Source organism: Dendropsophus ebraccatus, chromosome 13 (genome assembly GCF_027789765.1).
Source record: "Dendropsophus ebraccatus isolate aDenEbr1 chromosome 13, aDenEbr1.pat, whole genome shotgun sequence".
Classification (NCBI taxonomy): Eukaryota; Metazoa; Chordata; class Amphibia; order Anura; family Hylidae; genus Dendropsophus; species Dendropsophus ebraccatus.
Genome location: NC_091466.1, coordinates 20,644,422 through 20,659,834, shown reverse-complemented (window position 1 = coordinate 20,659,834; position 15,413 = coordinate 20,644,422). Strand labels below are relative to the sequence as shown.

At 44.9% G+C, this 15,413-nt stretch overlaps 1 pseudogene; it reads right to left on the bottom strand.

The window, feature by feature from the left end:
• Window positions 1-649: 649 nt before the first annotated feature.
• LOC138770782 (zinc finger protein 879-like) lies at window positions 650-14,396 on the bottom strand (annotated as a pseudogene).
• Between the last annotated feature and the right edge of the window lie 1,017 nt (window positions 14,397-15,413).

The window sequence follows — 15,413 nt, the reverse complement described above, 5'->3', positions numbered from 1 at the left end:
AACTGCTCGGAGCGGAGAATCCTCCGCTCCGGGCATTTACAGGAGGGTGTCAGCGGCCACACTGACCGCTGACCCCCGTCCTGCAGCCGCCACCGGGCGGTAATTTATTCCGATGCGCCCGCCGTTAAAAGGCGAACGCATCGGAATAAAGCCCATTAGTGACTGCCGTGAATATGCGTGCAGCGGTCACTAAGGGGTTAATTCCATCAGTCAGCCGCACATCCCATGTTGAGATGGGATATGATGCAGCCGGTTATTTCAAGAAATACCTTACTGTTTGTTGGCTGTTCACTGGTGAATTACTATGAACCCTCAGATGATCATTGGCCAGTATGAGGCTATGTTCACACATATTTTTAAAATAATTTTTCATTTTGGGCAAGGCCTGTATAACTTATTTGTATGCCAATTTAAGGGATTGGACATTAGTTGTTTCAAAGTGTGAGGTCCCTGGAGCCCAGCATATACTAGAATATACCAGTTCTAGGAAAACAAGGTGTTACCTGTTAAAAATTAAAACGGATGCTGTACTTAAAAGGGGCCCAGTGTTGGGATCTCACCCATCGGTTTACCATCAATAAAGGAATAAAAATCATTAAAAAAATGGAGAAACAGTTCCAAGAAGTAAGTGAGCAAGTTTTAGTGACAACTTTCAGAGACAAATATGTTACAAACGTGAACAAATAGTAGACGAGGTAAGTATTTACAGGAATTCGAGGTCCATGGACATAACAGGGCATCATTTATCCACATGGTATCTTTGCTGGTGTCTGTGCAGCAGTGGCCTCTGGGAAAATTTCCGATGGCATTGATCACAGCTGAATGGTTTCTCCCCGGTGTGTTTCCGTGTATGTAACACAAGGTGGGTGCTGTGGCTAAAGGCCCTCCCGCACTCCTCACATCGATATGGTCTTCCCCAGTATGGGTCCTTTGGTGGGTGGTAAGGTGTGAACTGGTTGTGAAGCCTTTTCCACATTTGATACACCCGTAAGGTTTTATACCTGTATGGACTCTTGTGTGTGTAGTGAGGTGAGAATATTGTGCAAAGCTTTTCCCACATTGGTCACAGACATAAGGCTTCTCCCCAGTGTGAACTCTCTGGTGAACGATCAGGTAATTGCTGATGGTGAAAGTTTTATCACATTCAGAACATTTATACGGCCTGTATCCGGTATGAAGTCTCTGATGCTTCTGTAAAGTGGACGTATCACTGAAGCGCTTCTCACAGTCCGGACAGGGATACGGTCTCTTCACGGCGTGACATCTTTCATGTCTCCTTAGAAGAGCTCTTTGTGTGAAACACTTATCACACTTCATACAGATATAACATGACACGCCTGTATGCAGCTTCTGATGTTTCACTAAATTAGATTTTTGCTTGTATTTTTTGCCGCATTCACTACAAGAATACAGCCCACCGATGGTTGGCTTAAGTTTATCATGGCTCAAGGTGACTCCTAATCCTTTCTTCCTCTTAAGCCGTCTTATTTCATCATCAAAAAATATGGTGTATTCTACTCCAACGCGGTCTCGGAAGTTGTACCGACGATTGGTGGCCGGACTGTCCTCTTCTAACGGAATGTGATGATCTTCTAAGGTATCGAGAAAACGTATACCGTCTACTGCCAGTCCATCAGGGGTAAACAAGGATGTATACAGCTCATCTGGGCGGTAGCTGGAGGCATCTACAAAGGTATACACTGTGAGAACCTGGCCAACCAAAAAGTAAACCAGTCAAAACATAGACACTTGAAGAAACTGAGGACTTATACATTATGAAGGGAAACCATTAGAGATGGACGAATCGCTTTGTTCCTATCTGAATTCTCCTCCTCAGGCTGCGGGTGTTCCCTGCTGCTCCTCCCCAGGTGCTGGGAAAAGATGGATCCAGTCCTGGGAAACTTCTCCCAGTTTCCCAGGACTGGATCCATCTTTTCCCAGCACCTGGGGAGGAGCAGCAGGGAGCAGAGCTGACTTCCAAGCCCACAGCCTGATGAGCGGAATGCAGATAGGAACAAAGCGATTCGCTCATCTCTAGATACCAAGCAAGTCAATGAACACTGTAAATGCTCTAGAATAGTGAGATGCAGAATACTGTTCTGTTCAGATAAAAAGGGTATTCCCACCTTGCTAAAACATGGCTTCCCAGCCTCCTTTGACCTGTTCATGGCTGCTGGAGGTGACAAGGAAGCTGAAAGGACAGCTAAGCCCACAGTCTTATGCAATCCGCACAACTGCAATTACCATAAATAGAAGTTGCGTAAATGGCGCAGCCCCACAAACTACACGGGTATTCCGCTCAAATATATGTTGCTGCCCATGGCGATACTAACAATTCATTCCATATTTGTTATTATCTATTCAGTCTCCTTTCCCCGGTTCAGAGCTGTTGCTTTCTGCTGAACACTAACATCTGTGTGTGCCCCTGTCTCTCTGTCTGCTCCCCCTCCCTTCTGAGACGGCTGATGTAAACAAGCCCCTGACTGACTTTATCTGCAACACTGTAGCCACTTTGTAATGCTGGGAGGGTTATTCTGAGGTCAAGTTGCTGATGAACTTACTGTGATTAATCCTTCCAGCAGTTCAAAGAAGCTACAGATGCAGATAAAGCCTGACAGGGACTTGTTTACATCAGATGTCTCAGAAGGGGGAAGGAAAGGGAGGGGGAAGGAAAGGGAGACGGAGAAAAAGTCTCACACACAGATTTTAGTGTTTTCAGCAGAAAGCAGCCGTTCAGAACTGGGAGAAGGAGACTGAATAGATAAGTAATGAATGAAATGTTAGTCTCAACATATTAAAAGTTATGTTTGAGTGGAATACCCCTTTAAACATTGCAGATGTTCCCTGTTTACACAACTCCCATTAAAGTTACTGGGAGTTACACAAATTGTGTAGGCCAGCTCCGTGGTTGTTTATGGCCTCCTGATCACCTCCGTCAGCTAGAAAACATGTGATGCTTACTTCCAGTTACGTGTCCCATCTCTTTTTTATTATTTTGTTGCTTGGGGGGGGTGGACGCTGCTTTGAGAGATTAGAATACCCCTTTAGGTTCTGAACATGTAACAAAGGACATAATGCTAGGAAGACAACCCTGGCAACCCCCGGTCAGCAGAGCTGTGATTCCAGGATATAGAGAAGTTGTGCCAGCCTAATGCACACACACTCTAGGTCACGGCCGTTTGGCATAGGGCTGCAAGTTTAAAAGTTGTTTTTTAGGACAATAACTGCATCACCTGCCGAATGGACCCTAGGACACATCTTGGATTGAAGCGAACCTGTCATCCCCCGTGCCGGGGTGAAGGCCGCCCGACCCCCCGCTAGAGCCCTGGATACTTACCGCATCTCGCCAAGTCCCATTACTGGAGCCGGTCCCGGGATGGAGATATCCCCGTCTGAAGCCCGACGCGCGCCTGAGATGGGTCTGACGCCCATAGAGAATGCCGGGTAAATATCCGGGGCTCTAGCCCAGGGTGGGGCGGCCTTCACCCTGGCACGGGGGGTGACAGGTTCCCTTTAAAAGCAACTATCTGAAGGTACAAGTGGTTTGGGGGGGGGGGGGGCGTCAGATTGTGGGTACAGAGTCGCTTCAAATAAATAAATACTTCATTCATGCAGATGCCTTTTTTTCTTATTACAGTATATGGTACAACAGCCAAATGGAAACTTACTTAGTGTCTTGAAATGTCCTATTGACGGGTCTTTTCCTTGTTCAAGGCTTGATATTAATTTGGGTTTTTTAATACAAAAGCCTAAAAAAATTAAATTGTACCATTTAAAAAAATAAAATAAAAATATAACTAGACTAGAATTTTTACCTTAAGAAGGGATCCTACTCTTATAGTGAGTGATGGTACTTACTCAGCTTCTGTGTGGGTCGTTCGTAAATACGATTATTCACATACTAGAGTATATAAACTATTGGAATTACATTCATAACTGACGAATAAGGTTCCGTGTATTATGGTAAATGATTTGAGGTTGTTTGCAATAGTTTATCTTTAATCAGAGATAATGAAAAAGATGATTTCATCCATTACACAAAATGATTAATCGGCCATACATAATCATTTTTGTGTGATAGTTCATGTTGAAAGGCAAAGATCAGCTGACATGCACGACGATCGTTGTCTTTCAGAGTGTTCTAAAATCCCGATGACGATAGCGTCAGTCTGCTGCCTGTCGCTCTGTGTAAAAGCAGCTCACTTCTATGGGCCAGGACTAACACACAGGATGATATAACAAAGTAAAGTGCAAAGTGCACAATAATCCCGCAGCATGTCATCATATAAGCAGAACCAAGTTTGTGTGACCAGGACTATACCAGGTAAAACACCTCCTGCCTCCTACTTACCTTCCGCTTTGTCATAAGCTTTTTGGTAAGCTCAGCGGAAAACACGCAAAACACGGATTAGGTAAGTAGGAGGCAGGAGGTATTTTACCTGGTATAGGCCTGGTCACACAAACTTTGTTTTGCTTATATGATGACATGCTGCGGGATTATTGTGCACTTTACACTTTGCTTTGTTATATCATCCTGTGTGTTAGTCCTGCTTGTTTGTATAGTTTTGTTTGTATACATGAGTGCCCAGTGCGACTGCTTTAGATGCTGGATGTATTAAGCAGCTTACTATATTATAGTCACCTGCCTCCTTTGGGATTTGTTGTTGCTGTCATCCCCTTGTCACATATCTGTGTTTTGTTTTTTGTTTTTTTATCATTTTTATGTATGTAATTACTGAACTAAAAAAAAAATTCGGTGGTTCTGTATTACATGGGCATTTTTATTAAGTAAATGTAAGAAAAAAAAAAGTGAACTTACCAAGAGTGTAGAAGGTGTGGTAGTTATCCATCATGACTTGTCGGTAAAGTTCCTTCTGTCCTTCAGTCATATATATCCACTCTTCACTTGAGAAGTACACGGCAATGTCTTCAAACTCCGCCAGAGTCTTAAGAATTGATTAACAATTAAATTAATGTGCACATCAATCATCATCATCAAAGGAAGATATGCAATGTCCATTCAGCACAAGGCATAGAACAAACATAGGGAAAGTCCTCGAAACAACAAGAGGTTAAAAAAATAAAAAACAAATAATGCTATGGCTACTTTATAGAGGGCGAGAATGGGAAATCTGCATGCAGCAGCTATCTATAAGTAATCCCGGTTTATGGCAATGGCGAAGGTTGTATGACAATGGAGAAGCCAGGCTGGATTCTTTTAGAAGCAAACACTACTCTTGCCAGTGGGCTGTTTGCTGTTGCAGGATAAGTAATAGGTATTTAATCCCAATATTCCGATTCCCTGCCCCCCTTGTGAATTGAGTGATGGTCGAGCATACATGTTGCCACTTTGATAACTTTCTATGGAACTGCTGAAAATAGCCGAGCACTGTCCGCGGCTATCTTTGGCAGTCCTACATTGAATAAATGCATGTACAACCACCACTCCATTCACATAGGGAAAAAGATCCATATTCTTGTGATTGGTGGATGTTTAAGTCCTTAAGGCTCCATTCACACGGAGTAAAACTGGCAGAATTCCGCGGCGGAGAATCCCGCCAGCCTCCGTGCCATACTGGGAGTCTATGGTAGGCTTGCGTGCCTCCTCTCTCCGCGCTGAAGAATGGAGATGTCCATTCTTCAGCGCGGAAAGAGGAGGTGAAAGCCTACCATAGACTCCCAGTATGACACGGAGGCTGGCGGGATTCTCCGCCGCGGAATTCCACCAGTTTTACTCCGTGTCAATGCAGCCTTACACCTGTGCGTAAAGGGAACCTGTCACCCCCTGTGCCGGGGTGACAGGCTCCCGACCCCCCGCGCACTCCTCAGATGAGTCCAACGCTCATAGAAAATGACAGAGCGTTGGACTCCCCTGTCATTCTCTATGAGCGTTGGACTCATCTGAGGAGCGCGCGCACCGGGCTTCGGGCGCTGATATCTCAGTCACCAGACCAGCTCAGGAAGCGGGACCCGGCGGGATCAGGTGAGTATAGGGGGCTCCAGCGGGGGGTCGGGAGCCTGTCACCCCAGCACCGAGGGTGACAGGTCCTCTTTAACACCTGTCCTGTGAATGATAAGCTGTAATATTTGGATATCCCCTTTAAAGTGTCACTGTCATATTTTTTTTTTTTTTTTGCAGAAATCAATAGTCCAGGCGATTTTTAGAAACGTTATAATTGGGTTTATTTGGCAAATTTTGCCATTATCTGCATTCAAAAAGACTTTCCCCAGGGGCAGGAGGGAGATTAGTTGGCAGCAGAGAACTAAGGATTACACAGTGGGAGCTGTGTGAAAGCCAGTATTCAGAGGTCAGACAGGTGAGTGCTGACTGCCAGAGGAGATAGCCCAGTAATTAAAAAGTTTCTTAAAATCGCCTGTACTATTAATTTCTGCAAAAAAAAAATGTAAACGACAGTGAAAGCGCTCAAAGCAGAGATTGAAGGGAAGCTGACAGTGAGTATATGCATATATCCGTGCTGCCGCTTACCCAGTGCCGATCACACAAGCAGTGCATACCTACCTTCTGCACTGCTCTGTGATCCAGCGTGTTCCTAAAAATGTTCTTTATCCCTAGGCTGACACTGTCTGGGGGAGGTGGTGGCAGGCTGAAGATAAATCAGCGGCTGGAAAGACGGGTGGGCACCAGGGCCGGATTAAGGTTGGTGGAGGCTCTGGGCAACAATTTTGTTGGGGGCCCCCCGATTTTCTTCCCCCACAAATAAACCACACAGTGATCTATACAGGTGGCTGATTACTGTAGGGGACTTAGCACCTACCTCTCCTCACTCCTGGCTGTGTGGCTCAGCATCCTCCTCTGTTCTACATATGATGTTCCCTAGAGGCTGCAGTCCAGAGGAAGATGCCAGGCCCTAGAGACAGGATGGGAGAGGGGTGAGCATTGCGGTGTGTTCCCACTTAATTCAATGCGAGAACACAGCACTTTAGCACTTTCTGTGCTCTCTTGCCCACTGTGTTAGCACCACAGCAGCATATGCAGTTGTTAATCGCAGGCAGAACCTGGACTTACACGTCTAGGTTCCATCTTCAGTTCCCAACCATATAAACTACGTGAAGCAGTAAAGAGCAGAAAGTACTTAAAGGCTGTGTATAATCTATAGCGGATATGCTACATGTGAATATACCCTAAGGATCATGGCATATATAGCTGCACATAGGCTACATGTCATATGCAGCACACAGGCTATATATACCATATGCTGCACACAGACTATATATCATACTCTGCACACAGGCTATATACCATACACTGCACACAATCTATATATCATACACTGCACACAGGCTATATAAAATAAACTGCACACAAGCTATATATCATATGCTGCACACAGGTTATATATCATACACTGCACACAGGCTGTATGTCATATGCTGCACACAGGCTATATACCATACACTGCACACAGGCAATATATCATAGGCTGTACACAGGCTATATATCATACACTGCACACAGGCTGTATGTCATATGCTGCACACAGGCTATATACCATACACTGCACACAGGCAATATATCATAGGCTGTACACAGGCTATATATCATACACTGCACACAGGTTACATGTCATATGCTGCACACAGGCTATATACCATACACTGCACACAGGCTATATACCATACACTGCACACAGGCTATATACCATACACTGCACACAGGCTATATGTCATATGCTGCACACTGGCTATATACCATACACTGCACACAGGGTTTATATAATAGGCTGCACACAGGCTATATACCATACATTGCACACAGGCAATATATCATAGGCTGCACACTGGCTATATACCATACACTGCACACAGGCTATATATCATAGGCTGCACACAGGCTATATACCATACACTGCACACAGGCTATATATCACAGGCTGCACACAGGCTATATATCATAGGCTGCACACAGGCTATATATCATACACTGCACACAGGCTACATGTCATATGCTGCACACAGGTTATATATATATATATATATATATATATATATATATATATATATATATATATATATATATATATATATATATATATATATATATGTCCCTATAGTATATACCCCTGCTCTGATATATGCCCCAATAGTATATGCCCTCGGCTCTGATATATGCCCCCATAGTATATGCCCCCTGCTCTGATATATGCCCCTATAGTATATACCCCTGCTCTGATATATGCCCCTATAGTATATATCACTGCTCCCATCAGTGACGGATTATAATATGGGCTGTCATGCCGCCCACATTATAATCCGCCACTGTTAACTGTCCCCCGGCAGCGCGCGCATCAGACAGCTCCCCATGCGCCTGTGGCTGTGACTTCCAGCGCACGGGGAGCTCTCTGATGCGCGCGCTGCTGGGGAAAGGACAACTCCGGCAGCCGCACATCAGCCGGAGGCTGCAGAAGGAGAGAGGCTCGAAGGGGGAACGGACAGCAGGTGAGTTGTGTTGTTTTTTTTGTTTTGTTTTTTGTGTTATCTGCTGGGGGAGAAGGGGGACCATCTATAAGGGGGGGGAAGAGGGGGGGGCAGCTATAAGGGGGGGGGGAGGGGGGACCATCTATAAGGGGGGGGGGGGGGGAGGGGGACCATCTATAAGGGCGGGGGGAAGGGGGACCATCTAAAAGGGGGGGGGGGAAGGGGGACCATCTATAAGGGGTGGGGGGGGGCATCTATAAGGGGGGGGGAGGGGGACCATCTATAAGGGTGGGGGGAGGGGGACCATCTATAAGGGGGGGAAGAGGGGGACCAGCTATAAGGGGGGGAAGCGGGACCAGCTATAAGGGGGGTAGAGGGGGACCAGCTATAAGGGGGGGGACCAGCTATAAGGGGGAAAGAGGGGGACCATCTATAAGGGGGGGAGAGGGAAGAGGGGGACCATCTATAAGGGGGGAAGAGGGGGACCATCTCCTTTAGAATTAGCACCCTCCTCTCCTGACATTCTCTGTGCTGCTGTGACCTCCCCTATAAGATCAGCACCCTCCTCTCCTGACATCATCTGTGCTGCTGTGACTTCCCCTATAAGATCAGCACCCTCCTCTCCTGACATCCTCTGTGCTGCTGTGACTTCCCCTATAAGATCAGCACCCTCCTCTCCTGACATCCTCTGTGCTGCTGTGACCTCTCGTATAAGATCAGCCCCCTCCTCTCCTGACATCCTCTGTGCTGCTGGGATGTTGTGACCTCCCCTATAAGATCAGCACCCTCCTCTCCTGACATCCTCTGTGCAGCAAGGGACCAAACATTATGTTTATTCGGGCCATCAGGGGGGGGGGGGGGGGCGGGCAGTGTTTATTGGGGACAGCATTGGCGGGGGCAGTAGTGGATTATAATGTGGGCGGATTGACCGGGGGGGGGGGGGGCAGGTTGGGTGGACAGCCCGGGGCCCAGGGTACATTTAATCCGCCACTGGCTCTCATATATGCCTCTATAGTATATACCCCTGCTCTGATGTGCCAATACAAAACAAAACCTCATACTCACCTTATCTGGGCAGATGACAGGTCTTCTCTCTTCTGGCTCTTCTCTGTTCCTTCAGCCTGTCAGCCACTGTGACAGATGCTCCAGCATGCTCCATGATGTCACATCCCTGCTGGAGAGATCAGGTTTCCTTGCTAAGGTCCCACGCAGTCCTCTCCTCAGTTAGGGGGAGGGGCAAGGGAGAGTGAGGACCTCGGCAGGAGACAGGCACCCAGAAGCTTGACAGGAATAATCCATTTAAAGACCCACCAGGGGGGAGTCTGAGCCTACCGGGAGGGAGAAGCTTACACAGGATTAACCCTACACCTCCCTCCCTCCCTGAACAGCATGCAGTGTGGCCAGTGCTGTGTCCAGGTAGGGTTTCCACATGCTTTTTTCGTGTGGGACTGGCTCCTAGACACCACTTCTGGGTTTGGGCTGGTGGAGGCCCCCTAGTGGTGGAGGCCCCTGGGCACGTGCCCCTTGTGCCCTCCCTTTAATCCGGCCCTGGTGGGCACAGACATTGTGTGCCAGACTGTTAGCCGGGAATAAAAAAAAACATTTTTTTAGTAACACACCGGATCACAGAGCAGCACGGAAGGTACATAGGCACTGATCATGTGATCGGCAATGGGAAACTGGCAGCACGGATATATGCATATCTGTGCTGTCAGTTTCCCTTAAAGAAACACTACACTATAACAAGCAATATGAAGCTCACTTGAAGTCCATATAGTTCAGTGTGTATTGCACTGTATTCTCCCTTAGAATAGCTGAAACACTTCCTTCTAGAAGGAAATAAATCTATGATCTATCTGGACAGCTGTGTAGGCCCAGGGATAATGGTGGCTCTCGTGGAGATCCAGTGATATCAGCTGGGAGAAGAACTATTGGAAGTTTGTGCCATTGTAGCTTTGGTTTTCCCATTACTGTGAATTACAGGGGTTGTCCAGCGAAAATCTTTTTCTTTCAAATCAACTGGTGTCAGAAAGTTATATAGATTTGTAATTTACTTCTATTAAAAAATCTGAAGTCTTCCCATACTTATTAGCTGCTTATGTCATGCAGGAAATGTTTTATTTTCAGTCTGACAGTGCTCTCTGCTGACATCTCTGGCCGACACAGGAACTCTGCCTCGGTTTTCTATGAATCCCCATAGAAAACCTCTCCTGTTCTGGACAGTTCCTGTCTCAGCCAGAGATGTCAGCAGAGAGCACTCCTGCATGACATACAGCAGCTGATAAGTATGATAAGACTTGAGATTTTTTTTATAGAAGTAAATTACAAATCTATATAACTTTCTGACACCAGTTGATTTGAAAGAAAAAGAATTTCGCTGGACAACCCCTTTAAATAGATTATGAACCTGTAGAGATGCCTTCCTTGCCTTCCTTAATGGACGTCTCCTCTTCAATCTCCTCATTCTCATGACCTTTCAATGAGACATCCTGCAGGTGTAGACATTAGATATATCTGTAAATTAGAAAAACACCCACACATAGGAAACACTAGCAGAAAACAAGACATTAGAAATCAAACCAGAAAAGTAAATCCTTATGTTTTCCCCTTTTCCTTTTCAGCTCTTCTAAAAGAGTAAAATACAAACAAATAATGATCACGTGACAAAGAGTCAGGAGAGAACCGCACTTAGTGCAGTCTTCACCCCCTCATTCTTCCGATGGGTACAGGTCTGAACACTCACTGGATCGATCAAAACTTTTGACATATCATCTATTCGCTCATCTATAGTCAAAAGGTTTGATCAGTTCAGAGTCATGGGAAGTTCACACTTAAGGCCCAATTTTATGAACGATTATCGTTCATAAACTCGTTAACGATTTTTTTTTTTTTTTTTAGCGAACGATAACACATAACACACGTGGGAACGTGAACGATATATGTAGTGTAGCGATTATTTTGCGGTCGTTACATGGTCGTTTAAAATATTCGCCGGGGTGATCATGACCATACGACACACCTACTTTTTTTTAAACCTTTTTACGAACGACTGAAAGATTTCTAATTTTACAAACCGATTATCTTTCAAAGAGCAACGATTTTTTTTTCGACATGCTGAAAAATAACTTTGAACGACAATATAACGATTTCTCCGATATTCAACTATTCGAATGAGTATTCGATCCCATTATAGTCTATGGGAAAAAATTTTTGCGGCACTTGGAAATCAAAATTCGACCACTTGGAGGTCACCAAGTCCCTTATAAACCCTCCCTAAACTATGCCAACACCTCCGGAATTACACTGGGTCATTAGGGGGAGCATGCCTGGGTGCACCCAACACCCCAGAATCGCAGTATAATGCCACTCTCTGCAGTTGCGAAGTAAAAATATTTGTGAATGCTTTATGAATATTTATGGCAATGTTCACACATTTTGTTCGTATTTCTTGCACAGTGTTACATACATGATCCCAATGTGCATCCACAAAGCGTCATGTTATTCGCGTGTATCACGCGTAATGCTGTACAAACGTTACTGGAACAGTATGTATCACGTGCCTTTTTCTGGGCTACTGGAACAATATGTATCATGTGCCTTTTACTGGGCTACTTGCACAATAGGTATAACATTAACATGTCCTTAGTGGGCTAAACCAGGGACACTATAAGTCACTTGTACACACAGGGTACTGGAATGAATACAGCTGCTGCTGCTGCTGTTATTATCTATTTCTTAGCACTGAGAAGTGCTTTGGATTCAGAGATGACTTTTTCGCTGGATATTAGCCCCGAAAAGGACTTTTGGGTTCTGTAGTAAGCCTGCCTAACCAAATTGCTACTAAAACCCATCTCTCCCTGCTGCAAGATCTCTCCCTGACTAGGTTGAAAGCGCATCTGCGGTCGAGAGGTGGGAGCCAAGTATTTAAGATTCGAGGTCATGTGGTTTAGCTATCCAATGAGGGTAGACGCCGTTTTCGCGCTGCGTGCGTACTCCCAGGGTCCCTCACGGCCTCCCTGCATGGTGATTGGATTAAAAAAAGCGCCAACTGCGATGAGAGGACTTTCGAATGTTTCACACGTATTCGCCTCACTACTCAATTGAATTGGAGTCTTTTGAATACCGCAATATTCAATCGAATACCATCTTGATCGAATCGTTTTTGCTCATCTCATATATATATATATAGTCTTCCTATACTTATCAGCCTCTGTATATCCTGCAGGAAGTAGTATATTCTTAACAGTCTGACACAGTGCTCTCTGCTGCCACCTCTGTCCATGTCAGGAACTGTCCACAGCAGTAGCAAATCCTCATGGAAAACTCCTCCTGCTCTGGACACATCCTGACATGGACAGAGATGGCAGTAGAGAGCACTGTGTCAGGGTATATGCACACAGAGTAAGGCTATGTTCACACTACATAAAACAACGGCCGTTGTTTTCACCGGCTGGAATTTTGCGGTCAAAACAATGGCCGTAGAATTACGAGCATACGGGCTGGTCGTGAAACAACGGCCGTTTAATATTACCTCCTAGCATGTTTTTAATCTGGCTGAAACGTCATTTAATTGAAATGCTGCGATTAGCCCAATAAACCACTCAGTAAATTTTTTAAAATCAAGTTTAATTTGGCTGAAATAAATTTAACGCGTGCGGTCGCATTGAAATTCACGGCCGTAGTTGTAACATTACCGACCGAAAATAAATGACATGTTCATTTTTCACGGGTCCGTACGAGCTACGGCCGTAGTCTTATACGCTGTGTTCATTGTACGACCGTAGTTCGTGCGAATTGCTATATCGTATCTTCCTCAAAACAATGGCCGTAGTTTTGCAGTGAAAACTACAGCCGTTGTTTTACGTAGTGTGAACATAGCCTCAGGCTGCATTCACACGTTGTCCCCCTGCACCCTGCAATGCAATCACAAGAAACTGATCAGCTGTCATGGCTTTGTCTAGCCCTCTGTCCGTCATGACACATTGGCTACTACAGCCTGTACTAGGAGGGCGCCCATGGGAGGATTAGTTTTAAATATACAAAAATCCCCACTTTTTACATAATAATAAAAAAAAATCTAAACTTCCTAAAAAACAACATTGGTATCCCTGCATGCAGAATATATCAATACCACTGAGAACGGCCTAAATGGGGGGGAGGGGAGATGGACTGAATTACTGCCTTTTGCTAATAAAATTATTCCAGAAAAAAATCCAATAAAATAGTTACCAGTAAGTCGCATCCACTCAGAAGCTGCAGCTCATGGGGCAAAAACTAAAGAAGCTCTGGGGGTCAGAACCTGGGTATTTCATATTTATGCTGGTACAAAGCCGGTTTGCCAGTGAACTTGGAAACAATGATTGTCGCACAAAATCGCATTTTTTTTCTTTACCGATTTTTTTTTTCTGGCTTCATAATACACTATATGATAAAAAGAAGGTTCTCCATGACTGGCAATAACATAGCAGCATTCTGTTGGATACAGCGCCACTCTTGTCCTCAGTTTGGTGTGGGTACTGCAGCTCTGTTCCACTGAAGTAAATGGAGCCGAGTTGTAATACCAGACCCAACCTGAGCACAGGGGTGGCGCTGTTCTTAGGAAGTAGTTATGTTTTAGCAATCTTGAATAACCCCTTTAAGGCTGGATCTTCCATTTTAATCTTCTCTAATTTATGACACCAACAAGTGAATGAATATATATATATATATATATATATATATATATATATATATATATTATTTTTTTGCCATCAGAATAGAAAAAAAAATTGAGGTAGAAAAAAAATAATGCAGAGAACTATCCTATTCCCCAGGGGGACAGGGTGACAGCATGCAGCAGCAGCCGGCGTGCACAGTGACAGGACGCCATTGTAGTACTCACCCCCAGCTGTACACATCCATCTCCCCTGTCAGAGGACAGACAGGAAGTGACGTCACGCCACCGCACGCCGGTCCCTCTCCTCCAGCTGATGTGAATGGAGGCACGTGATTGGCTGTTACCAGGACGACGGGACGCTGCCGCGGGCTTCCCGTTATCATGAGGGGATTGTATTAGTGTAATGAGAGGAGGAACTGAGGCAGATGATAACAAGCAGAGCCGCTGCCCATAGCTGTCAGTCACACTAGTGTAGGGAGTCGTGGGCTAAACTGATTGTGTGAACTGCGCTAAAGTTATTAAAATAGCGCTTATGGCCCGGCATTTAATAAACCCAGAACAGCCCAGAGGCAGCCCCCCCCCCCCCTAAATTTACCAATATCCTAAGGAATATTGACCAATACTTTATTGATATTTGTCAAAATTAAAGTAATCAAACTTATCTAGAAAACACACGCACTTACAATGACTGTCCACTAGATGGCAGTGTTGTTGCAATTTTAAATGTGTTTAGAATAGTTTGATTACTTTAATTTTGGCATGTATTAATAAAGGATTGTTCAATATTCCGTAGGTTATTGGTAAATTAGGGTTTTATTCAATTTTTGGTTTATTAGTTAAATTACCACTTTTGTTATTTTGATATTCGGCCCATTATTTAGCGCCACTAGCTAGATATGTTCTGTAACACTCTTCATAGCTGCGGTTTGCCTTCCGTCTATGTTGGACACTTACTGTATACAAATCCCACAAATCAGAGCCTGTAATGGGGTGGGCTCTATGTATTTGCCACCTAGAAGTGGGCATTGTGGACTCATTTCTGGGAGATTTGTGACTAGACCAGAAGTGAGGCGTTAGTGTGTACCTGTCCCTTTAAAAAAAAGAAAAAAAAACTTAGAGTCTTGGGTGAGTGAGTCTTCAGACCTTGACTGTTCACTAGAATGACCGGGGAGAGAAGCACCTGTCTGAGCGTTTCTCTCCCTGCTCTCTGTGACGGTCTCATAGACATACATTAGGATTACATCTTGTAGTCTTTCACCTTGTTATATCGATCGGTCGGTATATGGACTTAAGGCCCTATTCCACGGAATGATTATCGGCC